This window comes from Malaclemys terrapin, chromosome 15 (assembly GCF_027887155.1).
Source record: "Malaclemys terrapin pileata isolate rMalTer1 chromosome 15, rMalTer1.hap1, whole genome shotgun sequence".
Lineage (NCBI taxonomy): Eukaryota > Metazoa > Chordata > Testudines > Emydidae > Malaclemys > Malaclemys terrapin.
In genome coordinates, this window is record NC_071519.1 from 22,731,861 (window position 1) to 22,759,110 (window position 27,250).

At 45.6% G+C, this 27,250-nt stretch overlaps 1 protein-coding gene across 3 annotated transcripts in view; it reads right to left on the reverse strand.

Moving 5' to 3' along the window:
- The window catches only part of ZBTB44 (zinc finger and BTB domain containing 44), a 59,351-nt gene extending 41,405 nt beyond the window's left edge, over positions 1-17,946 (reverse strand). For all 3 annotated transcript variants that reach the window (XM_054005825.1, XM_054005822.1, XM_054005827.1), the window contains exon 1: positions 17,856-17,946. The gene's annotated coding sequence lies outside the window, so the exon portion shown is untranslated. The remainder of the gene's footprint in view (positions 1-17,855) is intronic.
- Positions 17,947-27,250: the final 9,304 nt, after the last annotated feature.

Here is a 27,250-nt window from a genome sequence, read left to right on the forward strand (position 1 = left end):
GTGTCTGTAGTATCTGCCTTACTAAAATAATTTTGCCTATATTGCAGGGGTCGGCAACGTTTGGCACGCGGCTCGCCAGGGTAAGCACCCTAGCGGGCTGGGCCAGTTTATTTACCTGCTGACGCGGCAGGTTTGGCTGATCGTGGCCCCCACTGGCTGCGGTTCGCCGTCCCGGGCCAATGGGGGTGGCGGGAAGTGGCGCGGGTGAGGGATGTGCTGGCCGAGGCTTCCCGCCGCCCCCATTGGCCCGGGACAGTGAACCACGGCCAGTGGGGGCCGCAACCGGCCGAATCTGCCGCGTCAGCAGGTAAATAAACTGGCCCAGCCCGCTAAGGTGCTTACCCTGGCGAGTCGCGTGCCAAACGTTGCTGACCCCTGCTATATTGCATGTAAGCAGTGCATGCACAAGTGCACTGTTTCTCATTGCTCTGAATGCACTTCTCACTGCTTTTTCTTATAGCATATGATCCAAACCAATCAGATAACTTCAGTGAACTCTAGTTTGAAAATAACTTGTATTGTACAAGTGCTACTATGAAATGTTCAAATGCATACATGGAATAATCTGCACTTGTTTGCTTACCTGTATAAGTGGGATATCATATTGGGGTTAAAAATGCCACCTGCAACTCCTGTATTCTAGGAATGCTTCTGCTTGTGTTACAGTATGGGTTCTTAAACTAGGGTGGGGGCATCACAACCACCCACCCGTTCTTTATGCCTAGATGAGAGGGGGTGCATCTCAAAACTGTTCCTGTGGTAAAATGGGGTACCACTGGAAAAGGCTAAGTGACATTGTTTTAAAGCAATAAAACCCTCCTAATTAAGCTTCAGTGCACTGTGTGTGCAGTTCGCTTTTGAAAATTTTCCCTGATTACCATTGGTTATGACTGCCTGTTGGCATGGCACATACTGGCAGGCAAAATGGTGGGTAGAGTGGACATTCTTTCCTTGCTCAGCAACTGTGCCGCCAGAGATATCAAGGTGTAGGGAGGCTGGGTGAGATCGGTGGGAAGGAGGTGGTCAGAGTCCAACCAGGAGATTAGATTGCAACTGGGCTGGAACCTGAGGAGGCCACAGAGATGGATGGAAAATTTTGTGCCCAAATGAAGCTGTATCTGCCAATAATGGCTGCCTCCACAAAACCTCACAATGTTTCCACCCGAAGCCAAGTAAAGGAATATAATAGTATAATAAATAAGAGGAACTTACCAAGCTGTCCATTAAGTATACCAGCCTTGTACTGGGGCAGAATCTCATAATTCAATTCATTTCATGAGGAAATGGACAAAACGTTGGTAACATTCCTGGATTTACGTTCTTTGTCTTCCTATAGGCCACCTTCATCCCCTTGATATGGCTTTCATTCTGGTCTGGGAAATTTCCAGTTTGGCATGATGACTTGAAATCTTATTGTAAGCCTTGTGATTTCTGTTAAAGGAATTCTGCACGGCTGGTGCCTTGGCCCAGAAGACAGCCAAAATTAAGATGCCCACAGCTGACATGCTAGAAGCATTGTGGGTAGCTAGTTGCCAACATTATAGTTTTATAGCAGATAGATAACTAATTTACAGATGAAGCATGAAGCAGTTTGCTGATCAGTTGCCAAAAGTAATTGGTTGCTGTGGAATCAGTCTTCAGCTGGAATGCATGTGGCCATTCAGGGAAATTTAAACCAGTAGGTGGTTTTTGGCCTTGCTGACCCCTGAGCAATGAAGATTAGCTACATAGCCAAAGAGATCACTCCTGTAGTTCAAAGGGTTATGAAAGACCAATTTGACTTGTGTGTTTTAACATTACATTAGCCTCCATCCACATGGACAGTAACACAGTAACACAATAAAGCTGACATGAATTGCCTTGGTCATGGTCAGCCCTAGCAGGAACTCCAGTGTATGTGGAACCTAGCGGAACCTAGACAGAATTGAGTAATTTGGGTTGGATGCAGGTTGTGCTAGAATCATACCAGAGGGAACACATGATGTTAAATACAACTATAGCTTCTAGTCTACGGAAAGGTCTAAGTATCAAAAATGATCACGTTTTAGGCATGCAAACCTTGTCACTGCTCCTGTCATTAAAATCAGTTTAAAGCGCTTCAAACTGTTGCAATGACAGCCGAACACTGCTGTCAAATCTGTTGGTTCAAACTTTGTTCTGATGAAGACTAGCTGTTATCTCCATTCGCAAGGAAAAACTGCTAGGATGAAGGGGAGAAGAATCAGTAATATTTAAAGACAGTCTCATTTTGTATTAGACCTGTCAGAAATCTTGGCGGCACTAGTGGTACTTTAATTTCATCCTCCAAAATAAGACAGACTACAGTCCCAATTATTTCAAAAACATAGTAAAATTTCTGGCTCTTTCAAAGACCAGTAATTAGATTAGGTATAAAGTAAATCTGCAAGAATCTTGGCCAAATTAAGAAAGAATCTATGTGCCCAGTAAAACCACAAAACTACAAGTAGTCTGGTAAATTCCAGAAGCCAGCAAGGAAATTTTTCCACTGCAGTCAAGTTCATTTATTAAAATCTAAAAATAAGAGGTTTAAAATATCAATTAGCTCAAGAAAATCTTTAGTGTTTCTTTGCAGTAACGTGTGCACATTCATATTAAAAAAACAAACATTTCCTGAGATATATAAAATATTACACCCAAACCACAGCTATCCCAAACCACCCACTCCGCTGCAAACATTCTCCAGATTTTAGCTCATTAGTACCCAGTTAGAGAATAATTCATTGCAAAAAAGCCACATTATTTAAAACATTAAGGTTGCACAGTTAGTTGGAAAATTAAAAAGTTAACATTCTTATAAAACCCCCCAGTGTGTATAGCATTCTCAATTTTCATTTGAGAGTTATGTAGATTAATAGATCTATTTATTTTCAACATGCACAATATATATGCCCTACACCTCACGGGATACTCACGTTGGCCAGTTTAATATTCATGTAAAAGGAATATTTTCAAGTATGTATGCCTAAATGGATTTAGTTACCTAAATTTAAGCACCCAAGATCAAAACTGTTGACTTTAACATTACGCTGATCTATTTATATACACAATATTTTTAGAAGAAGAAAAAAGTTACATTTGTCCTTTTTTGCTTCTTTATGATGTATAAAGGGTCTGAAAGAAAATTGACTCTTTAACATTACGATGTCCCTGTTTATGATGCAAGTCTACTGAGATTATGGCACGACAAGAGTGAAACCTGAGCAACTGAGGATTTGTCTAGACTAGAACTTTTTAAACTCAAGTAAACTGATAGCCAGTTAACTCGAATTAGCTAACGCATTTGTAAATCCCAGTGTGGACACTCAAAAATGTTTGTCCAGGATTACTCATTTACAAACATATTTGCCACTCAGAGTTTACTATCAATTAACTCTGGATTAAAATAGTCTCATCTGGGAACACTCTAAGGGAAAGGGACTGTGTCACACTGTTTTGGGTTTTTTGTTATTGTTAGGTGTTTAATAACATCTATTTTGAACTCCTGATTGTTTTTTGGGAGAAAGGCACTTTGATATCTCCACACCTTCAGCTGCTTATTGAGAAAGCAGTTTTAGGGCAAGTCTACACTACAAAATTAAGTCAACCTAAGTTACATTAATGTACAGCCACCACAGTAATTAAATCGTTGTTGCATGTCCACACTATGTTCTTTGTGTTAGCAGTGTGTTCCTCACCAGGAGCGCTTGCACCAATTTGACTGTCAGTGCGGGACGGCTTCTGAAAGGCAGCAACAGTAGATGTAAGCAACACAATATCTGCACTGACATTGAGTCGACCAAATTACATTGACCTACACACTACACTTCTTGCGGAGGTGGAGTTATGAATTCGTTGTAGTAGGCAAGTTACATCAGTGGGAGCAACATTTTAGTGTAGATCAGTGGTTCCGAAACTTTAACAATCTGTGAACCCCTTTTACTCAAATTTCAAGTCTCGTGAACCCCCGTCTAAAAATGAGTATTTCCAGGGATTTTCTCCTTTACTTGAGTATAAATTATAAAAGCAGTGATCTTGAAAATATAAAATTTGTTTTTATGACATGCTTATTACACACTATTTATTAATAATCATTACAGTACTTTAATTACTTTATGAAAACGGCAACACTCTTCCAAGATCTCACATTCATAGCTTGTATCACTTTCAATAAGCCTGTTATAATACAAGGCTCCTATGTTTCATCAAAGAGTACCAGATGTGAAACAGCATGAAGGTATTTAAGAAGCCAACTCAAAGAGTTCCTCCTACACAAGCATTCAGGTCTTGAGCAGTCCGGGCAAACACCACACATTACAACAAAGCTTAAACTTGTTCTTCATAATTTTAAAAACAATACTAGCTGCCTATTTAATTTTTAAAACAGCAAAAAATATCCACTTCCCTTTCCATTTCTTATAAGGAGTCTTGAAGTTTAAATCTCCTCAATGTGATAGATGTGCTTGTTTTTGGTCTGCTTAGCTCTTGGAAGTCCAGGGGCTCCGGGCTGCTGGCCCCGTGCTGACTGGGATCCCTAGGGACAGCTCTGTCCATCATTAGGGATTTTTTTCCCCCGAGAACCACCTGTAACATTTTGTGAACCCCCAGGGGGTCACAAACCCCAGTTTGGGAACCTCTGGTGTAGATGCTTACAGTTAGGTCGACGTAAGCTGTAGTATGACCAGGCCTTAGACTTCGCTGGTTTTGCTGGAAGACCACACCTGATATTCAAAAGTTTTTGTTTTTTAAACAATTAATTCTTTATACATCACAAAGCAACAATCCCCTTCATCTTTCTCTCCTCCACACGCACCCCCTTCCAAAAAAAACAAAGAGACTTCTCTTCTATGCAAGGTCACTTCTAATAACACTTCAGTGATCCATGTTAGGCTTTGAAGTTCACTCACTGAGATTAAACAGGTGGTGGTGAGTTTGCACCTTGTTCATGTTATTACGTGACTTGAACAGCAGAACCAGACTGGAAGGTACAAACATCTGGGCAACATCTTTTGAATAGTCCATCAAATTCTATCAGAACTCTCTATTACCTACCACATTTTCAGGCATGGGTGAGTTCTACAGGAATTCTGGTGGGAACTATCATCTAGTCTTAAGATACTGATTTTCTGTAAGATACGCATTTTTTCATAACAGCTGGATACCCAGTATCTGCCTTGGTTTTATAAAACATGCAATATTGCTTTGATTTCTACTTCCTTTGCAAACTTATTTCCAATACTTTAATACTGCAGGTTTTTTCTTTAACTGAGTTAATACAGCTTAGTAAGTGTTATTTTAGTTTTACACTAATTAATTATAGTTAATCACAGTAATTTCCATGTTTTCCATTTAATTATGGTGTAACATTTAGAATGTGGAAAAGAAAGAGGGTCATCATTTTCCTTAATCCATTTCAAATATTTAAGTACAGAGGCTCAAATTGTGGAATTGTCACATCTTGGTGCACCAAGATGAGCTTCTAATACAGGTTTTCTAATGAGGGTTTAAACACAGTAACTGTTCTCACTCATCTTTTGACAAATGAGAAAACAGCACCTGTCTTTTCATCAAGTCGAATATACTGTCTTCTACCATAACCTAAATTATATGCAAGAAAATCCCCCAAGAAATTCCCATCTTTCTGATGTCACTGTTTTTGTAAATTATGCATTTTTATATCTAACCACAACTTTCTTGAAATTCTGGCAGAGTTATTTGAGATCAGTGCTTTCAGACAGTAGAATTTTATCAAGCATTACTTGAAAGACAACCTTTATATTTAACTGGGGCTGTCAATTAATCACAGTTAACTCACACAATTAACTAAAAAAGTAATTGCCATTAAAAAATTAATTGTGATTAATCACACTGTTGAACAATAGAATACCAACTGAAATTTATTAAATATTTTGGATGTTTTTCTACATTTTCAAATATATCTATTTCAGTTACAACACAATACAAAGTGTACAGTGCTCACTTTATATTTTTTATTACAAATTTTTGCACTGTAAAAATGATAAAATAGTATTTTTCAATTCACCTCATAAAAGTACTCTAGTGCAATCTCTTTATCATGAAACTTGAACTTACAAATGTAGAATTATGTACAAAAATATCCTGCATTCAAAAATAAAACAATGTAAAACTTTAGAGCCTACAAGTCCAATCAATCCTACCTCTTGTTCAGCCAATCACTCAAACAAGTTTGTTTACATTTGCAGAAGATAATGCTGCCTGCTTCTTGTTTACAATGTCACCTAAAAGTGAGAACAGGCATTTGCATGGCAGTGTTGTAGCTAGTGTCGCAAGATATTTACATGCCAGATGCACTAAAGATTCATATGTCCCTTCATGATTCAACCACCATTCCGGGGGACATGCGTCCATGCTGATGACAGGTTCTGCTTGATAACCATCCAAAGCAGTGTAGACCGATGCATGTTCATTTTCATCATCATGAGTCAGATGCCACCAGCAGAAGGTTGATTTTATTTTTTGGTGGTTTGGGTTCTGTAGTTTCCGCATCAGAGTGTTGCTCTTTTAAGATTTCTGAAAGCATGTTCCACACCTCATCCCTCTCAGATTTTGGAAGGCTCTTCAGATTCTTAAATCTTGGGTTGAGTGCTGTAGCTATCTTTAGAAATTTCACATTTTTTTTAACCGAGCAATTAATTTTTTTAATCGCTTAACAGCCCCAGATTTAACCTGTTGCCTTTTAGAAGTTGTACTGCCAAAACAAAGAATGGATCCTGGGATATGGCCTGTAAGTGGTCTTGTGACCAGCAGGCCTTTCATGGGCAGTCTCATTCGATCCACTGTCAACAAGTGTTGGGAGCTTTACAATCTTTTTTATTAAGGCCTTATCTAGACTAGAAAAATGAGTTGTTTAAAAATATTCGAATGTTTTCTTAACCTCTCCCCATACTTGACCACAACCAGCTAAAACGTTTATAAACGTGCTAAATCCTGTTGACACCACTGTTTAAGAATGTTTCCTTGTCTAAAGGTAGCCAAAGAAAATTTACTATACTATAGAGTGGAAGAGTAAAATTGTATTTGACAGCTGTCTGTGTAATCCAAGTAAATAGGTACACAAACCAAATAAATATTTTCTCCTTTAATCCTTCAGTTATAAGGAGGACACCTCAGTGTCTGGCAATATTTATTGCCAAACACTGAGGTGCTTGAGTGCTGCAACTTCCCAGGCATTGAAGTTTTTATAGTGAGAACTCAGCTGAGATAGTGTGGTCACGTGGTCTGTATGTCTGACAGTGGAATACCGAAGGCCATCTTCTAGGCAGAATTGAAGACAGCAACTTGTTTTAGGGGCAGACCAGGAAAACATTACAAATACACTCTCAAGGTCAACCTGCAGTCTTGTGATGTTGACCTCAACACCTTGGAGCTCTTAGCCCATGACAAGAGTCAATGGCAGCACCTCTATCATCTTGGACTGAAAGACTGAGAGCTTGTGGATTGTTGCAACCAAGGAGAGAGGGCATAAAGCTAAAAGCTGCACACATTCATCTACAATTGTCTTCACCTCTGGCACTTGTGGATGCAGCTGCAGGTCCAAAGTTGGTCTTCGGTCCCATCTCAGGACTCACAATAAGTGACTGTAGCTCACCCATCAAACTCAATGGGAGACTCCATCATCACAGTAATCTCACTTATGCTATTTAGAATAGTAGGCAAGCAATTTTTTAAGTAGTGCAATTTTTAAGATGATGTCTCATTAACAATATCTGAACAGTAATTGATTACAAGCCTTGTTTTATAATGAATTTTATTTTCACATGGTAAAATAATCTGCAATTAGCATTTGAAAAATTGCTATATAGAGGAACCACTTGACACTCCAGGAAATAACTAGCAAAGCTTCATGGCGCTGCAATTCCTGCACAACGAAAACAGTAATCTGCCAAGTGTAGTTGCTGAGCTACCAGAACGTGAATTAAAAACAGAATTGTTTCACTTGGTCTGAAAGCGCTTAAAGAGACACTACCAATGTAAACATGTAAACAAATTTAATTGTGTTACTATCATCACTTTAGATGAATAAAAACAATACATAATTTAGTCTTTGTTATTTATGAATCTGTGAAGCCCGTTTCACATTTGGGCTTAGGTTTGATAAAAAACTTGACATTTATAACATTTATGTTTGGACCAAATTAAGTTGATTATTGTGCCTTTAAAAGGCACCACACGTAAGACCAGCATGTAAAATGAACCTGCAGATTTTTTTCTAGATGTAGAACTTATATCCTATATAAGCATGTCAATTATCTGAACACAAAGAATTTTTTCACTTCAAGGTCCCAGAAGCAAAGACAAGGTTTTCATCTCGAGGCCAAAAGACCAAAAACATCAAGACACTTGATCATGGCCTTGAATAGACCAAGAGACTACCTACACTTGACCAGAGCTTGTAGTCACACCTAGATCACTGGCATAAACACAATTACAACACTAGAGTTGTTAGGATCAAAGTTTGACCTTTGTGACCTCCAACCCCTCCACGTATACTACCCCTTTATAACAAATACTTAACAGTTCCCAGCCCACCAACAGAAGCAGTACCTGAAGATGATATTGAAAACAAGCCCTGCAATAACAATATGCAAATAGAAGGCAGCGAAAAATAAAAGGAAACCAAAATAGTATTTTTAACCTGTAAGGTACTACAAGCCACTGTGAATAATGATATAAACCTCTGACATCTGGCACATGGCAGTGGCCACTTAGTGAAGCAATAAAAAAGCTTTAAAAGAGCTAATTGAAGGAAGTGATTTTCTACAGTTGAATATAGCTTTTCAATCAATGTCAATTTTAGAAGCTCTGCAAGTATAACTAGTATACAAATTCAAACTTGTGACAAAAATATTCACCCTTACAAACGTAGTCTGGGTAAACTGCACCCCAATTTAAAAAGCTATTTGTGGACATGCTGTGTAAAGGAAATCTAAAGCAAAGTGGGATGCTTAATGTGCTTATTTGCATGCCAAAACACAATTATACTGCAGCTCACAATGATTTATACAAACACTGGTATTTAAACTCTGGGGGAAAATAAAAAAACTTGAACATGCTTGTGTATGCATGTTTAAGTTTAAAAAGATGTCTATTCACAGAACAAAACTTCTGTCCCACTTAAGAAAACAAATAACATGAAGCTATGAAATTCAGTAGATTCTCAATTATTCAAACCAAACCAACCTGAGCCCCCTATTTGAAAAGTCACATCCTCTGGGTTTTGAAACAAGGTAATATAAGATTCAAACACCAGTTCTAGGAGAGAAAAGTGGAGATTATACTTTGAAAATCAGTTCCTTCTTCACTTCCTCTGAGAAAACTGAGTGCCTGGCTACTTGGGCAGGTTCCCTAAATTTCCTGGGACAGCAGAACTTCACTACTGAAGAATTATCCCCCATTTCTGTCTCTGAGACTTTACTCCCGTCACCCAAAACTCTGATAGAATCTATCCCATAATTTTACACGAATATACAATTGTAACTTCATACAAGACAGCAAGGTAGGATAGTTTTGAGTTTGCTGGTTTTTATGTGTCCTATGTATAAAGTTTACTTGTAAACAGATTTCCTTTTATAACAATTGCTATCTTTCCTTCTCTAACTTCCATAACAGGTTATTGGGAAAGTGTTACACTATGATTGATGAAATACAGTGTGAACCTCCATGATTGGGTTTCTTAATGAGCTATGAAGCAAAACGTATCCCTCCACTTCACCCCCCCAATAATCCAAGTCATATTAATGCAAAAGGTAAAGAGAAAACTGCAGTAACAAGAAACTATATGTAATATATTTGTGCTGGGGCTGAGGGAGAGAGTTCAAGTCACACATGCAAAAACTTAAGACAAACAGGAATCATCAGTCCAAAAGATAGATCAGGCAGCATGGAGTGTGATCAACTCCTCAAGGTACCAGACATATACTGTATAAACAAGTATACGGATACTTTTTCAAAAGAAAGTGGATTTAAAGAGTCCTGAACAAATTTAATCATGGAAAGAATACAGCTCTGTCTCAGCACACTTACCATTAAGGGCTAATCTACACTGGCAGTGCTTTACTATGGCTTGTGTAGTCACGGCACAGTGCTGGGAGAGAGCTCTCCCAGGGCTCTAAAAACCAACTCCACCAGAGGCGTGGCTCCCAGCGCTGTGCACAGTTTACACTGGTGCTTTACAGTGCTGAAACTTGCAGTGCTCCGGGGGGCGTTTTTTCACACCCCTGAGTGAGAAAGTTGCAGGGCTGTAAAGTGCCAGTGTAGACAAGCCCTAAGAGTTTCTTTTTGTTTTACTTAATGAACCAGTTACCTGAGCAAAACCTCTGTCCTTGGCCCTGGAAACTGAAGAGTACTCTGTTTATCCACAGAATACGTAAAGGATGAGCAAAAGCAATGCAAGCTTCCCACATTCTTTCCCTTGTATGATCGAGTCTGGAAGGACTCTCTCTATGGGTAAGAGCAGAGTCTCCACATGGCCATTCAGTCCTTGGCCTCTAACACCGCCACTAAACTTGCCAATTAGTGTGTTTTTATTGTGACATAGGTACCTTGTGCATTAGAAGCTGGATTCTGTATCACTGCAGGGACCCTTGTTTTCTTCTAAATCTTTGTGAAGTGCTATGCAGAGTCTGAGACTATGTAAATATAGTAACTTAGGCTCCATGTTTGTCATGGAAGTCACGGATTCCGCAACTTTCCGTGACCTCCATGACTTCTGCAGTGGCCCATGCAGATGGCCCAGGAGCCCCCGAGCAGCCCCCAGGCCAGTCGCACCTGTCGCTGTTAGGTCAGTCTCAAGCCGCGCCCCCCCCCCCAGCAACAGGAGTTTGGGGGGGCTCAGAGTTGGGGTGCAGTACTTACCTGGAGGTGGTGCCCCAGAAAGGCCAAAGGAACTCCCCTCCCTCAGCTTCTAGCTCCCTGTGCTGCCTCCACCTGCAGGCACCACCCCCACAGCTCCCATTGGCCGCAGTTCCCAGCCAATAGGAGCTGCAGAACCTGGGCTTGGGGCGGAGCGGAGGCAGCAAGTTGAGCTAGGAGCTGGAGGTCGCTGCTTCCCAGGAGCTGGGTAGGGAGTCTGCACCAGCCCTGCCAACCCCCCTCCCTCTCAAGGTACCCCCCTGAGCCGCGCTCCGCCCCACCCCAGGGTTTTAATCAGGGGTACATAGTAAAAGTCATGGACAGGTCACAGGCCATGAATTTTTGTTTACTGCCTATGAACTGTCCATGACTTACTAAAAATACCCATGACTAAAACATAGCCTTAATAATAACCACACTTAAAAGTCATCAGATGTTAACAACTTTCTGTCATTACTAACATGGGCTGGACTCAAACCAGCAACTGAGGGGGGTGGGGGGAGAGCCTGTACACAGTCCATTACCATTCCTGAGAGCTCCAGTACCCTGCGGTACATTACTTCTAAATGCTATCGAGCATGTTTCCCAAAAGACTTGCTCCTGGCAAAAACCCCAATCATTTTAAGCCATCTTCTTGTAAAGCTATTTCTATATATAATATCCAGGTATGTAATATGCTAGATCAGTGGTTCTCAAACTTCATTGTACTGTGACCCTCTTCTGACAACAAAAATTACTACACGATCCTGGGGGGGGGGGGGGGAGGGACCAAAGCTCGAGCCTGCCCAAGCCCTGCCATCCTGGGTGGAGGTGGGAGGGACCAAAGCTGAAGCCCAAGGGCTTCTGTCCTGGACGGGGGTCATATAACCTTAGCCTTGGGCAGTGGGGCTTGGACTTGGGCCCCAGCAAGTCTAACACCAGCCTTGGCGACCCCATTAAAATGGGATCGCCACCCACTTTGAAGTCCCGACCCACAGTTTGAGAACCCCTGTGCTAGATAGATAATCTGCCATCTACTTCATAAGTGCCATCTTCAGCCAAGTTTAGCAGCCTGAAAGTCTTTCCTCCTGAAAGTCTTCCACAAACTTTCCACTAAAACTGCTCTTAATACAAACGAACAGGAGTCACACTTCTGCATGCAAGACATTGTACTCAGTAATTACACTGTCAATACAGATATGCGATCAGAGAAAAAACATCCATTTAGTAAGATGTTTCTGCTTTAGAGAACCTGCCTTTATTCATTCCTCTCGAATAAAATGAATGAAACCGTTTTCTGTGAACAATGGAACAGGTATTTTAACATTTCATCTGCAGAATTTGATTTCTTCCAACTTCAAATTTAAATAAAACTCATGATTTAGCTTAAGCAGACTTTTCTTTCTAATACATGTTACAAACAGCCTGCCTGTAAACACAATATGTAGTTTAAGAGGCTTCCTCTGTAACTTGATTAAATGGAAGCTGGAAGAAGGAATGCTGTTAAAGCTTTAGAATTCTTTTTCCTCTCTTCTATAGTGGTATTAGTTAAAACCATTTTTATTTTACTACACTTTTATGTATCAACCCACCCATTGTTTTTCAGTGGTCCACTTTTATGCTCATTTGACATAGCAGCACTAAGCATTTGTTTTCTTCCTGAGAGTTCATTGTGAGTACTAATTTTAACTACTATGCAAATTAAAGACAGTGGACTCCCATGGAGTTGAGTCAGGAGCAAGGCCCAGATTTTTAAAAGGTATTTAGGCACTGCTGTGCTCAGCATCACAACCCGTAACTGATTTAGAAGCCGGTTTCAAAAGGGATTCAGGCACTTAGGTGTCTAAATTCCAACAATCAGGTTTTGTGACACTGAACACAGCAACCCCTAAATATTTTTAAAAATCTCTGCCTAAGTGCACAGAGGTTGCATTTTCATATTTATTCCCAAGTATATTAAAACAAACCAATTCCCTTTTAACTGTTAAAAAGTTAACTGTTATTTCATTATTTCCAAATATAATTGTTGAAATACTAATATGTAGTGACATTAGAAGTAAGGCATACCAACCACACACTTTCTTCCTTGCAATTTTACATGTTCCTTATAACAAAACATTTTCAGAGAGGTGTTTTTTAAGGTTGTATCCCTTTAAAAGACAAATTCCACAACTTATGTCATAATATTTAAAGTAATGTAGATTGTAAAAGCATTGTTCAATTACATCATTTCATTTAAAAATGTGTGCGCTCTTTAAGCATGAAAATATTCAGAGTTTCTAAAGTCTGGCTGTCTGCACAGGCTGAATACTTTGGGATAACTTTCTTGCAGTGGATAAGATAAAAGTATGTCAACAGAATGAGGGGATGTCACAAGTATTTAGAACAAATATATTATGTACTCTAATATAGCAGGAAAGCGAACAAAAATCATCTGAATGTATTGCCACTAATGAATACTAGAAACCATTTTTCAGAAAAAGGTTTGCTACACACCTGATAGGTTTCAAAGACAGCCTACAAGCTACAATGCTTTAAAAGAAATAAAGGAAAGATCTATCTAGATTGTCTAAAGAGAAGATGTGGCAGAGACAGACATTCACAAAATGATGCTTATTTTTGGTCATTCAAGTTCATGGATTATAATTAAGGCTCATAAATGGAATCCATCACCATTACTTAGAAAGCTGATTCTTCATCATCAGAGACTTGCAAGTATCCCTTAGATTCCAGTAGTTCTCTCGTCAAATCCTTTGTTAAAGGCACATCATTTATTTTTATAGCCTAGAACTCAAATTCTCTCAGCTTTTTTTTTTTACACCCCAAAACTAAATTATTTGGTTTACACACAATATCTTTACATTACTATTTTCCTGTTTTCTATTTTTTCATTTTATAGTTTTATCGAGTTAAGAGATTTGATTTTTTATTTCCTAGCAGACTTCTTAGCAGCTAGGTTGTATAGTACTGAATGAACATATACTGGAACACTCAAGTGGATTGGTACAGAATTGATCTGATTTACCACCTACAGCAAAGAAGGTGTACTGGACTGCACAATGTCAGAAATCTCAGTATGGGGAGGGGTGGTGGTCCCAAAGCCCTCCTTTTCATCAACTACAGTCTATTAAAAGACCAGACATGGCAGCAATGTCTATTATTAATCCCGTAATGCAGACATCATACAGCAAAGACTGCTCATGAGAAGAAAGATACCAAAGAGAAAAACCTCCTTAACCAAACTATTCACCGGATTTGTCATACTGGATCAGACAGTCTATCCCTGGCAATACCTGAAGCTTCAAAAGACGGCAAACATTCCTACAATGGATTTGGCTACTCGTGCAATGCTATACACAGCAGAAAGGGAGTCAAATTTCTTTCTGACCCATCTAGCAAATATCCAACATCTGACTGGACCCTTCTTTTAGCACACATCTTACTATGAATACCACAAAATTACCCTCCTTAAAACCAGGCAGAACATGTGATACAACCTCTTGCAGCAACAAATGATGCATAGAGTTCATTTCACTAATTCTTTCATTTACATCTTATGTGACAACAATAAAGAGAAGTATTAATTGGTTGTTCCCCCAGTGCATCTGTAAATCTCACACAGGGGACATTCCCTTCCCCTGTAAACTGAGTCTCTATGTGTGTCAGGTTCAGGAAGCAAATTAGGGAAAATCACCAACATGCAAAAGAAACAATTCTCCCTAGTGTAAAGGGGATCCTCTGTGCATTTCCCACTTGGGGAGATCAGCACGGAAGTGGAAATCCCTCTAGTAAGGGATTACCTACCTACAGTTTTTTCACCAATTTAAGTACTGGAATAGAAACAAAGATCATTAAATCACTGTAACCCCCTACTATGAATAGTTATATCACTACAGAAGTGTTCATATCAAAACAAGTTATACCAATAAAAACACCTGCACTGATATAATTGGATCACTTATTTAACTATGTTGCTTTCTAAGCAGATATAACTAAATTGGTGCAAAAACTGTGGGTGGGCCAACCCTAGGAGACATCTCTATGTGCCTGGCCCTGTGGTGGGGGTGGGACTCACACCCCTAGGCAAAGGGGAAGTGTGTCATCACCCACCTCCCCCCTCCAACAGACAGGTTATCCTGTGAGTGTGCATACCCTGCCAGGCCAGGAGCACCTGTGCTCAGTGCACCACTTAGCAGGGCTCCCCAGGAGGCACCACAAGGGTGCAAGTAATGGCAAGTTGCTGCCCCGAACAGCTGCCAGCCCCTATGGCTTTGGAGAGCAACCCCCTGGGATGGGGAGTAGCGGTCACCCTTGGGGAAGGATGAAGCGGGAACACTTCGAAAGGGTGAGTGGGATAGATAGATGCCAGGGGGAGGGCTGATGGGAACAGGAAGGCCTCATGGGGGCAAGGGGGGAGGAAAGGGACACAGAGAGACCAGACCAGGCTTTGGAAGAGAGAAAATGGAGAGGCCTCAAGGGCTATGGGAAAGGGTAGATGTCAAGAGGGAGTGGGGGGAATGGGGAGGAGGAGCTGCTAAGCTGTGGGAGAGGAGACTTAGGGGGACTTCTAGGGTGTGTCCTGGAAGAGGGGTAGAGAGAGGGGAAGGAAGGGGTGCGCATCACTAGAGAATTTGTACTGGGATAATAAATGCCAGGCAAGGTTTTGGACAGGGAAAATAGGACAGCCTCTAGGGTAGAGGCAGGAGACATGTGGTGTCCTCTGGGGGTGAAACCCCAGGGGAGAGGGAAGGTGGTTCTTGGGGTTGTGTGGGGGGTGGGGGGAAGAGCCCAGGGGGGCTCTTGAGAGGTTAGTGCCCAGGGAGGACTCTTGGGGGAGCATAGGGGCCCCTGGGGGGGGGGGGGGAAGAGTTACTGCCTGGAGGAGCAAGGAGCGCTCACAGGGGTGCATTGGGGACTAAGAGCCTGGGGCCTGCTCTCCAGGGGGTAGTGTCCAGGGGAGCGGGGGAGGGGACTTTCAGGGGGTTAGTGCCCGGTGGGGGTGGAGGGCAAGAGTTTGGAGGGGCTCTCAGGGGGTTAGTGTTCATGGGAGCGGGGGGGGGGGGGGAGGTTCTCAGGGGTGAATGGGAAGATAAGAACCCAGGGAGGCTCTCAGGTGGTTAGTGTCCAGGGGAGCAGCGGGGAGGCTCTCTTGGGGGGTTAGTGCCCAGGGAGTGCTCTTGGGGGTACATGGGGAGAGGTAAGAGCTCAGTGGAGGCTCTCAGGAGGTCAGTGCCCAGAGAAGCGGGGGGGAGGGGGAGAAGAGGGGCGCAAGAGTCCAGGGTGAGTTATCGGGGGGTTAGTGTCCAGGGGAGCAGGAGGATTAAGAGCTATGAGGGGCTCTCGGTAGGTTAGTCCCCGGATGAGCGTGGGGGAGATCTCGGGGGTAGGCTCTCGGGGGGAGAGGTTAGTATCCAGGAGAGTAGGAGGGGGAACTCTCAGTGTGTACATGTAAGAGCTCGGGGGCGGGTAGCTCTGGGGGGGAGGGGGAGGGCTAGTGTCCATGGGGAGTGGGAGGGGGGCTCTCGGTGTGCATATGGGGGGTAAGAGCTCGGGGGGCTCTCAGGGAGTACATGGGGGGTAAGAGCTCAGGGGGCTCTCGTGGGGGGGTTCATGCCAGGGAAGCGGGAGGGGGGGCTCTCGGGGAGTACATGAGGGGTAAGAGCTCGCGGGGCTCTTGGGGGTTAGTGCCAGGAGGAGGAGGGATCTCGGGGGCCACATGGGTGTAAGAGCTCGGGGAGGCTCAGTACCCGGGGGGGGGGTTAGTGCCGGGGGGAGTCTCGGGGGGCACATGGGGTAAGAGCTCGGGGGTTAGTGCCCGGGGGAGGTGGAGACTCTCGGGGAGTATATGGGGGGTAAGAGCTTGGGTGGGGGGGTTCTCGGGGGGCACATGGGAGTAAGAGCTCGGGGGGGGCTAGTGCCCGGGGGAGGGGGGCTCTCAGGGAGTACATGGGGGTAAGAGCTGGGGGGGGGAGGAGGAGGGCTCTCGGGGGGCTAGTGCCCGGGGGAGGGGGGCTCTCGGGGGGTTAGTGCCCGGGGGAGGGGGGCTCTCGGGGGGTTAGTGCCCGGGGGAGGGGGGCTCTCGGGGGGCACATGGGGGTAAGAGCTGGGGGGGGGGGAGGAGGAGGGCTCTCGGGGGGCTAGTGCCCAGGGGAGGGGGGCTCTCGGGGGGTTAGTGCCCGGGGGAGGAGGGCTCTCGGGGGGCACATGGGAGTAAGAGCTCGGGGGGCTCTCAGGGGGGCTAGTGCCCAGAGGAGGGGGGCTCTCGGGGGGCTAGTGCCCGGGGGAGGGGGCTCTCGGGGGGCACATGGGGGTAAGAGCTGGGGGGGAGGGGGGCTCTCAGGGAGTAAGAGCTGGGGGGGAGGGGGGCTCTCGGGGGGCACATGGGGGTAAGAGCTGGGGGAGGAGGGTTAGTGCCCGGGGGAGGGGGGCACATGGGGGTAAGAGCTCGGGGGGCTCTCGGGGGGGCTCGTGCCCGGGGGAGGGGGGCTCTCGGGGGGCACATGGGGGTAAGAGCTGGGGGGGAGGGGGGCTCTCGGGGGGCACATGGGGGTAAGAGCTGGGGGGGAGGGGGGCTCTCGGGGGGCACATGGGGGTAAGAGCTGGGGGGGAGGGGGGCTCTCGGGGGGCACATGGGGGTTAGTGCCCGGGGGAGGAGGGTTAGTGCCCGGGGGAGGGGGGCACATGGGGGTAAGAGCTCGGGGGGCTCTCGGGGGGGCTCGTGCCCGGGGGAGGGGGCTCTCGGGGGGCACATGGGGGTTAGTGCCCGGGGGAGGAGGGTTAGTGCCCGGGGGAGGGGGGCACATGGGGGTAAGAGCTCGGGGGGCTCTCGGGGGGGGCTAGTGCCCGGGGGAGGGCGGCTCTAAGGAAGGGGGCTCCGGAGTGGGGGAGGGGCAGGTGGCGGAGGCGGCCTGTGGCTGCCCGGGGACGAGGCAGACGCCGGGCCCGGCTCTCGCTGTCTCCCGCCACCCCCGGCCCGGCCCCGTTACCTGCAGTGGCTGGGCCCGGCGCCCCGGGCCGCGCGGCAGACCGAGCCCCTATCTGGGGCCGCGCCGGGGCCCCTGCTGGGCCATGGCGGCGGCGGGCGGGGAGGCCGCCGCTGCCTCCTCCCTGCTGGGGGGCGGCTCGCGTGGGCTCTCGGGGCGGGGGGGGCACGCGGGGCCCGGGCGCTCGAGCTCCGCGCTCCAGCCTGGCCGGGCACTTTGTTTGTGTCCCACAATGCACCGCGGCCGCGGCCGTGCGGGCGGAGGAGGCGCCGCCTGCAATGCGCAGGCGCAGTGCGAGGCTCGCTCAGCGCGTGCCTGGGCCGGATGCTACAGCCCCCTGCGTGCCAGGGCCTCAGCCTGCTGCAGGCGCACACAGTGCAGCCCGATGCACGCGCGGTCCCCAGCCCAGTGCAGGTACTGCAGCCTGATGCATGACTGGGCTACAGTCCAGTGCAGAACTGCACCCCGATGCATGCATGGTTCCAAGTTAGTGCAGAACTGCACCCCGATGTGTGCACGCCCGATGCACGCTTCAAGCTCATGAGGGAGGACACAGTGCAGCCAGATGTGCATGGTCCCCAGTTAGTTCAGGTACTGCAGCCCGATGCATACACGGTCTCCAGTTTGGGGGCAGGTACCCGATGCATGCACAGTCCCCAGCCTAATCCATATGATACAGTTCTCAACCTGAATCTTAACTGTCATTTCCAGCTGCCACTCCCATCACTTCAAATGGCCATTCCCAGGTGCCTCCTCCTTTATGCCCAACTGCAGCAGAACCATCTGATACTTCCAGTCCTTTTGGTGCTAAAGGAATGTCAGCCCAGCCTTGCTGTGCAAAGAGCAGGAGAGAAAAAGAGACTATCATTTCACATGACATGCCTGTTATGTAGGAAGTAGTGTGTGGATTTGCATCACCCCAGGGTCAGCTCTGAAGGCAATTGTGGTTCACCGCGATAAGCCAAGGGTAGCTCTTGGGAAGTGCAGCCACTACCTGCTCCTTAGGATAGCCCTGTTTCTTCCCTGTCCTTTTGGGGAGACTGTCACCTCACGTGGTGCTCAGGGTTCTCAGGTGAATGGAATGGCATCTTGTCTCTGCTCAGGGCATACAAAGCAAGTGAGGGAAATCTTGCCCATTCTCACACCAATGTGTATTCACCCAGGGGCCAGATCACAATCTCTCCCTTGGAAATGTATTCTGTGTTCAGCCGCTCCTGATAGTATAGAAAATGACCGAACCCTGCTTAGAATGAGAAGTGTCTTTTAGAATTTGGCAGTGGCAGATTAGATAAATGGTTGACCAGATTAGCCACATGTCATGCTCTGAAGCACCCTGGGGCCTCTCCAACTGTGGATTTAAGGAAGTACCCTTCCTCGCTCCTTGCATGTGGAATTATTTTCTGGCAGCACGCTTCCATTCCCCACCTCCCAAAAGTCACTCTGGGTGGCTGCATATTTGATCCATCCAGGTCAAATCTTCAGTTAATTCCTCCCTAGAATTTGGTTCACGTCAGTGCTAACCCAATGTAAGCATGGCTTGATTTAACTTGAGTAGTGCAGCCATTTGCTACATGTTTTTGTAATAAATTCAAACTAAATTGCAGCAGGAAACAGAGTGAAAGTCCACAATCCAAAAGTATTAATCAGCAGTAAAAAATCTAAGTCATCTGCTGGAAAGTGACACACTGCTCACTGTTTTAAAGATACAAAACAGGAGCAAGCTCTCAGTGCTGTATTAAAAATACTGGGGCAATTGGAATAGGGTCCCAGCAAAACTAGTGAGCCTTGCTGCAAAGCAGTGTGAGAGTGAGCAGATTCCAGGAATGCTCTTCCTGCTTCGTTTTTCACTTCTGGCTTTACACCAATGTACAGCAACTACAATGGGAGTTTGATTCAAAACTGCCTTGCATGTTGTGTTGACATTTACACCTCTGCAAAGCAGGAATAAAACTTTCCCATGCCAATTTGGCAGCTTTAAATAAAGTCCCACTCTGCATAGGTGTAAATGGAGACATAAATTGTGTGGCAGTGAAGAATCAGGCCCTGTCTGCCATGGATTATTCCTGATTTACACTGATATGAGTTGATAATCAGACCTACTTTATACCAGCCTCTACATGCTGATGCAAAAATTGCCAGGACAGTGCATCAGCCGATGTAAACTGGCGTAGTTCACCTGATTTCCGTGGAACTACAGTTAAGGATCATGCCCGCACACGTTGAGCCTGATTCTTCTCTCACCTATACCCTTGCAAATCAGGGTGTGGCAGATGTGGAGCTGCTATGTACTAATCTAAGAATACTATAATAATTTATGAATGCTATAGGTGACCTGGTCAGTGAGGCAAAGATACTGTATAGTTGCATTGGATTATTAGGCTTTCCTATATGAATGTATTGATCTAACTTAATAGGGGGCTGTTGGCAAAACAAGCACACACTTGAAAGACAATGGGGAAAATTTAGAGGATCCTATATCCCAGGGGTCAGCAACCTTTCAGAAGTGGTGTGCCAAGTCTTCATTTATTCACTCTAATTTAAGGTTTCGGGTGCCAGTAATACATGTTAACATTTTTAGAAGGTCTCTTTCTATAAATCTATAATATATAACTAAACTATTGTTGTATGTAAGGTAAATAAGGTTTTTAAAATGTTTAAGAAGCTTCATTTAAAATTAAATTAAAATGCAGAGCCCCCCGGACCGGTGGCCAGGACCCAGGCAGTGTGAGTGCCATTGAAAATCAGCTCGCGTGCCGCCTTTGGCACGCGTGCCATAGGTTGCCTACCCCTGCTATATCCGGTCTCCAGCAAAGGTACAAGCCTTGTTTTGCCCCTGCTGGTAGGTAGAGATCACAAGAACAGCAAACGCTCAAAAGGGCACTCTGGCGAGAGAGCAGGGACCTGAGGATGCTGTTCCTGGTGAGAACAGACGGAGATGAAAGAGAGAGACACAGGTCCAGCAAGGGTGTCTAAAAGCAATTGAGGCTTCTGTGGCTTCCAGGGAATGGTAAGTCTTAGGGAAAGACAGGCATGCACGTAGACTTTCCATTGGTGTAAGTGTTGTAGCTGTGTTGGTCCCAGGATATGAGAGAGACAAGATATCTTTTATGGGGCCAATTTCTATTGGTGGAAGGTACCAGCTTTCAAACTACACAGGTTTAAGACCTGTTTTCTATTAAATGCTTTTGTTCTGAATAAATAATCATGTGCTTTAAGGAGACTGCCTGGCTACCGCTGCTCCCAGAGGAAACAGAACTGCAGGTACTGAACCTAATTCAGATCTGCCAAGAATATCTTGACTGACATCTGGGGCGCAAGGCCCAATCTGAGAGTGAGAGCATCATGTGATTCCACCCTAACGAAGGTGATGGCTTCAGGCCTGAGAGGGGGTACAGTCCAGCAAGGGATCAGAGGGGCAGTTAGCCCAGATAAGGGGTAACTTTATTGATGTCCATGGAGTTACACTGTTGTAAAACCAGTGTAGAATAAATCAGACTCTCACTGCAGTGTAGTCAGTCAACCAGTTTGACAGTGGAATGCAACATATCCTAGCTTGGTACGGTATCTTCCACACAAAGCGCATCTAAAAATGTTGTACAGAGCCAAACAAAGACACTGGATAGTGTGTGGCATAAGTTATTGAAAAAGCAGTACTGGAAAGCTTGAATGTATGGTGAACAAATAAAGGATTCTAGTTAGAAAGCGATAACAATGGGTAAGGGAAATTAATAGTCATAGAGGAGAGAGAAAAGGTACATCTTCAGGTAAGATTTTAAATTAGCTGGAGTGTGGGAACATATGAAGAGTATCCCAGATAGGCGAATCTGTAGAGAAGTTTCTCACCCAAAGTGTGGCTTGTGGGAGAAGGACAATGAACTTCTGATCTATGCCACCAGTAATGATAGGTAGGTTCAACTTTGGTGGTCAGATAAATAGGGATATAACTTGTGTGAATGGTGGCATGGACTTGCCCAACTCCATTCGGATAATGGGGTTCCAGCTAAGAATTATGGCAGTGACAGAAATGCCATCACGCTACAGTGGGGTCAGAATGACCTGTAAATACACAAATAAGACTTGTCATACCTGAACAGACCAGAGGAGCATCTCAAGCAATACCCCACCGCTGATCAGATATTTCAGAGAAAAAGGGTTGAAACGCCAGTAAAAAACCATTTACATCTGGCCTTGTTTGTACATGTGCAGGCTGGCGATGAGCTATTAAAGTCAGTACAGAAATGGGAACAAAAGTGTCATGTCATGGCATGAAACAAGACATTGACAAAATTATTTAGTGAAAGCACCTGAAGGCCGCAGGCAGGCACTGTACAAACATATAGTAAAGGACTGTCCCAGGCCCAAATGACACAATATATCATAGGTAATGAGCTATCATCTTATAAAATGAGGCATGAGGAAATGAGAATGGACAAAGACTATAGGCGAGAACCTCAGTGGGTGTAACTGAGTATACTTCCATAACTTTGGAGCGGTGCTGATTTACACCAGTGAGGATCTGGCCCCATACCTCTAGGTGTTCTAGTCTGTGCATGGTAGGGAGAAGTGTGAATTATCTAGGGCCTGATCCTGCAAACTCTTACGCCCACAAGTAGACCCTTGAATTCAAGTGAGGAAGGACTACTCATGGGAGTAAGTGGCTGCAGGATCAGAAACGCAGTTTTCTATGCGGATGCACTTGGCTTTCCACAGAAAACTCCATGAGGGTTGTTAGCACCCCCAGCTGAATTAAATCAACCAACTGTGACAGTTGCCTGAACTCTGCCAGGTCAATTAGAACGGCCCACTGACCCAGTACAGTTCAGCAGGATCTGCCAATTGCATGATGACCCCCTTGCGCTGGATTTTTCAAATCACATTTTTAGTTCTGCTTTCCCAGCCCTCACTGATTCATTTGCTCAGACTTTGGCAGATGTTTAGGACTGAAGCAAAGTGAAATCATTAACTTAACATGCACGCAGATGCCAAGCTGCACAGGTTTTAGCCATGTGACACAGTTGCTTGGTATTTACCACGCAGTCATGCGGGGACATGACCAGCGTATGCAGTCATTCACGGCTCCCTCTTTCAGCTTCTCCCAGGTCTGCCAAATGCCCCTCACAGGGAACAAGCCTGGTTGGGAAGACAGGCAGGTCAGCATGTTTCGTGCCCTTCGCCTCCCCCCCGCCCCCATAGTTCTCTCCACAGAAACTTGCTCAAGGAGAAGGATTTTGATTGACTTCAATAGGCTTTGGATAAGACCCCCCCAGTGAGAACAACCCCTTCATTTGTTTTCTTCCCAGCTTTCTCTCTTGTTCTTGGAGAATCCTGAAATGGAATTGTGACACCAAGGCTCCTTGGTGCCAGCTGGCAAAGGGTTCACTGCTCCAGTGGTTCTTGTCCAGGGGGCCACGAGCAGGTTTCAGGGGGTCCTCCAAGCATGGTCAGCATTTGACTTGCTGGGGCCCAGGGCAGAAAGCCGAAGCCTCACCGCATAGGGCTGAAGCCAGGGGCCCTGAGCCCCGTCACCAGGGGCTCAAGCTGAAGCCTGAGCAATGTAGCTTTGCAGGGGCCCAGTGGCATGAGGCCCCAGTAGGGTGACCAGATGTCCCGATTTTATAGGGACAGTCCCAATTTTTGGGTCTTTTTCTTACATAGGCTCCTATTACCCACCACCCCCTGTCCCAATTTTTCACATGTGCTGTCTGGTCACCGTAGACTCCAGGCAATTACCCTGCTTGCTACCCCCTAACGCCGGACCTGGCTTTTATATGCGGAAAGACAGTTATTGTGGCACAGGTAGGCTATCAAGTATCAGGTAGGCTGTAGAGTTTTTATAGCATGGTGGGAGAGCCTCAGAAAGAAAAAGGTTGAGAACCCCTGCACTACTCTGTGTCAGCAACTCTTAAGAGGCCTGACAAACTCAGTACACCGAACACACAACTTTCATAGTGTCTTGCAAGGTACAAATTAAAGCTGGTGTCATGTTGGTCATTAATATCATTGTGAAATGTACGGTTAATGACTTGTGGGTACCTACTAAAACTATGTAGCAAGGCAGAGTTGACAAACAGGTTTTCTGTCAGTAAAAGCGTATCAATTCACCTACCCCTGTCTCTGATGTAAATTAAGCATTGTAAATCAAACACAGTGGCAGCTGCATTTGCATTCCAAGTCAACATGAGGCTGTGATGTCAGCATTGGATCAGCACGCCAGGGACTTAACCACAAGTGGTTGTCCGGTCTTGGGTGCAAAGACAATTAACTTTGCAGTATAGGAGGAAGGCAAAAAGACCCTGGTTTTATCCTGCACTTAAGGAAGGAATTGTGCAGTGCACTATATTCATGAAAATGGGATCCCAGCCTGTCCTGTCTGGAAACACTGCAAAGATGCTTTCAGTGAGAAACTGCTTTAGAAAAAAGTTTTACCCAATGAAAGTGAAGTGTAAACCCTAAGGAGTGTTATACCTTATGTCCTACGTGTAACCACTTCTGTTTCCATTATCCTTTCTCAGCATCTCTGAAATCTTTGTCTTCGCTACTCAACCTCTTCAATAATAAACATCTTTAATAATAAAGTTACAATTGTTACATCTCTATGCCGTGGTGGTATCAAGGCCCTGAATTGTACCAATCAAGCTGTGTGCATACACTGTTCCCTTGGGCATAGAAAAACTGGTAGTAACTGGGAGTGTCAGTGACAGGTGCTGGACACTACAGGGGGGCACTTCAGAAGCTCTCAGGGACTAGGGTACACCCAGTGTTACCCTGCAGGGCAAAGTAAGAGCTGGCAGAGCTCTGGGGAGATTGGGTGGCTAACAAACAGGGGGTGTCAGGGAGCTGGCAGCCAGTTTAATACCAGCAAATTTCTCTCTCCCTGCAGAAGGGATGTGTCTCAGTCCTAGCCACCCAAAGAAAGCATCACAGGTAGACCTGACCCACAGCACTCAGCTGAGATCTCTGCATGCCTCATTAGGCTTTTAATTGAAAGCAGATTATTTTGGATTTAAGAAGCAAGGTGCTAAAAACTGTTCATGAGTTATATTTTGATATACAGTGTTCTCTGCACATTATACATCACTGTACAGCACTGTGTAACCCTTGCCCATTAATTGCAAAGTAAGGATTATGTCGGCACTGCGTACAGCCCAGCCGATCCTGTCATATTTGCATCCCCCAGCTTTCAATTGTGAGAGGTCCTGTGACGTAAGCCTTCCCAAGCATAACCTAAATAGCAAATTCTTCCAAGTAGGGCAGAAGAAGACTGTTTTTGGTCAAAAGCATTCATTAGTCCCTTCAAAATAGATTCTGCAACAGTTCCACAAGATTATCAGCTGGGGTAAATCTATGTAGGAGCTGTCCTTATGATTTGGCGTCCTCATTCCTAAGAAACCAGGTCGTTTTTTATTACTATTTGCTTTTTCTGTACAACTGGTAATTTCTCCATGGGGCGCGATGGTGCCTCTGCTTTCTCCCAAGGACATTGGAATGAATGGTGCCCGGCTGCCTCTAGCACCTGCACGCCACAGTTGCATGCAGTGAGCAGGTGGGATGGATAAAGTCAGACCCTGAAGAAATAGTCCAATAGGGATTAAACCAGTAGGATTCTCCAGAAATTTAGTAGCGTTCTTGTGGCAGCATGCCATCCCTCCCCAGTGACCCACAATGGCATGGCACAGCAACAGTTCCACCGCCGTTCTCCCCTTAGTCTCAGCAATGCTTCTTTGACAGGAGGACCTTGTCCCAGGGAGGCTACGTCAAGCAGCAGGCTAGTCCTAGGAAAACATCAAACAAAAGGGTCTTCTACTCCTCCTGGTCTCCTCATCCACCCTGCACTCTCAGATTGCTGGCTCTCCAGACTTTCTTCCTGGCCGGTCAGTTCCTACCCAAACCACTGACCCTCAGGGCTTCTGTCTAGGAGTCCTTCCCCCTGGCTGGGTCCATATACCCAGTCTACCTCCAGGCCATCTACCTGGAGGCTGGTCTTTTCCCAGGCCTGCCACAAGAACCATCTTCTCTCCAATCACCCTCTTGCTTCAGGACCAATGACAGGAAACAACTTTTCTCTTCCCCAGATGGGATCTTCCAGCCCTTTATAGCAATCACCCACTCTTCCCCACCTGGGCCAGATAATTGAACGAAGCCACCTGATTCCCCAGCCTGATCAGGATCAGCTGGGGTGGTGGGATGGGAGCAGGGGACTCTGATCTGTCACAAGCCAGGCAGATCCAAACTCCCCTTAAAGAGCCAGGCAGCATGTGACAGTTCTAGAAACATTACTCTAAAAACCTACCTAATTAATAGAGAATGAGCTCCTTTCTTTGAACCATCCTATCCACCTCTATAGCTGGGCTATCATGTTTGATTAAAATGCTACAGGATGGTTAAAGAAAGCCCATGGGAAAGCCATCATTTTCTACAGGACTTTTCCATAAAGGGTGAGCCTGATTTTAGTCTCATACTCATTTCCCAACATTACGGGCATGAGTCGTTGACATTATTGAAGTTACACTGGCATGAAACTGGAGTAGTACAGTGGTGAATCAGGCCCTGTAAATCCACTCGAACTAATTTTGAGCTCACTTAATTTGTACATCTGGAGTAACATCACCGAAGTCAATAGAATTTCAAAGGTATAAACTGGTCTGAGAGGAGAATTATGATACATTTTTCAAAAGCCCTGAAGTAACATACAGGGGCGGCTCCAGGCACCAGCGCAGCAAGCGCGTGCCTGGGGCGGCAAGCCGCGGGGGGTGGCGTGCCGGTCGCCGAGAGGGCAGCAGTCATGCCTGCAGGAGATCCGCCAGTCCCGCGGCTTCAGCGGCAATTCAGCAGCGAGTACGCCAAAGTCGCCGGACCTGCAGATCACCCGCAGAAATGCCGCCGAATCTGCGTGACCAGCGGACCGCCTGCAGGCATGCCGCCGAAGGCCGCCTGACTGCTGTGCTTGGGGCAGCAAAAAACATAGAGCCACCCCTGGTAACATAGGAGCCTAAATCTCATTGATTTTCACTGGAAGGCTCCTAAGTGCCTTAGTCCTGTGGTTCTCAACCGGGTACCCATGGCCCCCCTGGGGGGCCGCGAGCAGGTTTCAGGAGGCCCGCCAAAATAAACCAGAGAGCAGGGCCAGCGTTAGACTCTCAGGGCAGAAAGCCGAAACCCGAGCCCTGCCACCCGGGGCTGAAGCTGAAGCTGAAGCCTGAACCCCACCACCCGGAGCTAAAGCTGAGCCAGGATGAACACTGACCATGACGTGCGCATGTGCCTGTCAAAGCCACCGCCATGTCTTGACAGAATTGGGGTGGGGGAGGGGCTCAGAAAGAAAAAGGTTGAGAACCCCTGCCTTGGTCCCCTTTGAAAATAAGACCCAGGTGCTTTTGAAAGTTTTACCCTTAGGCTCA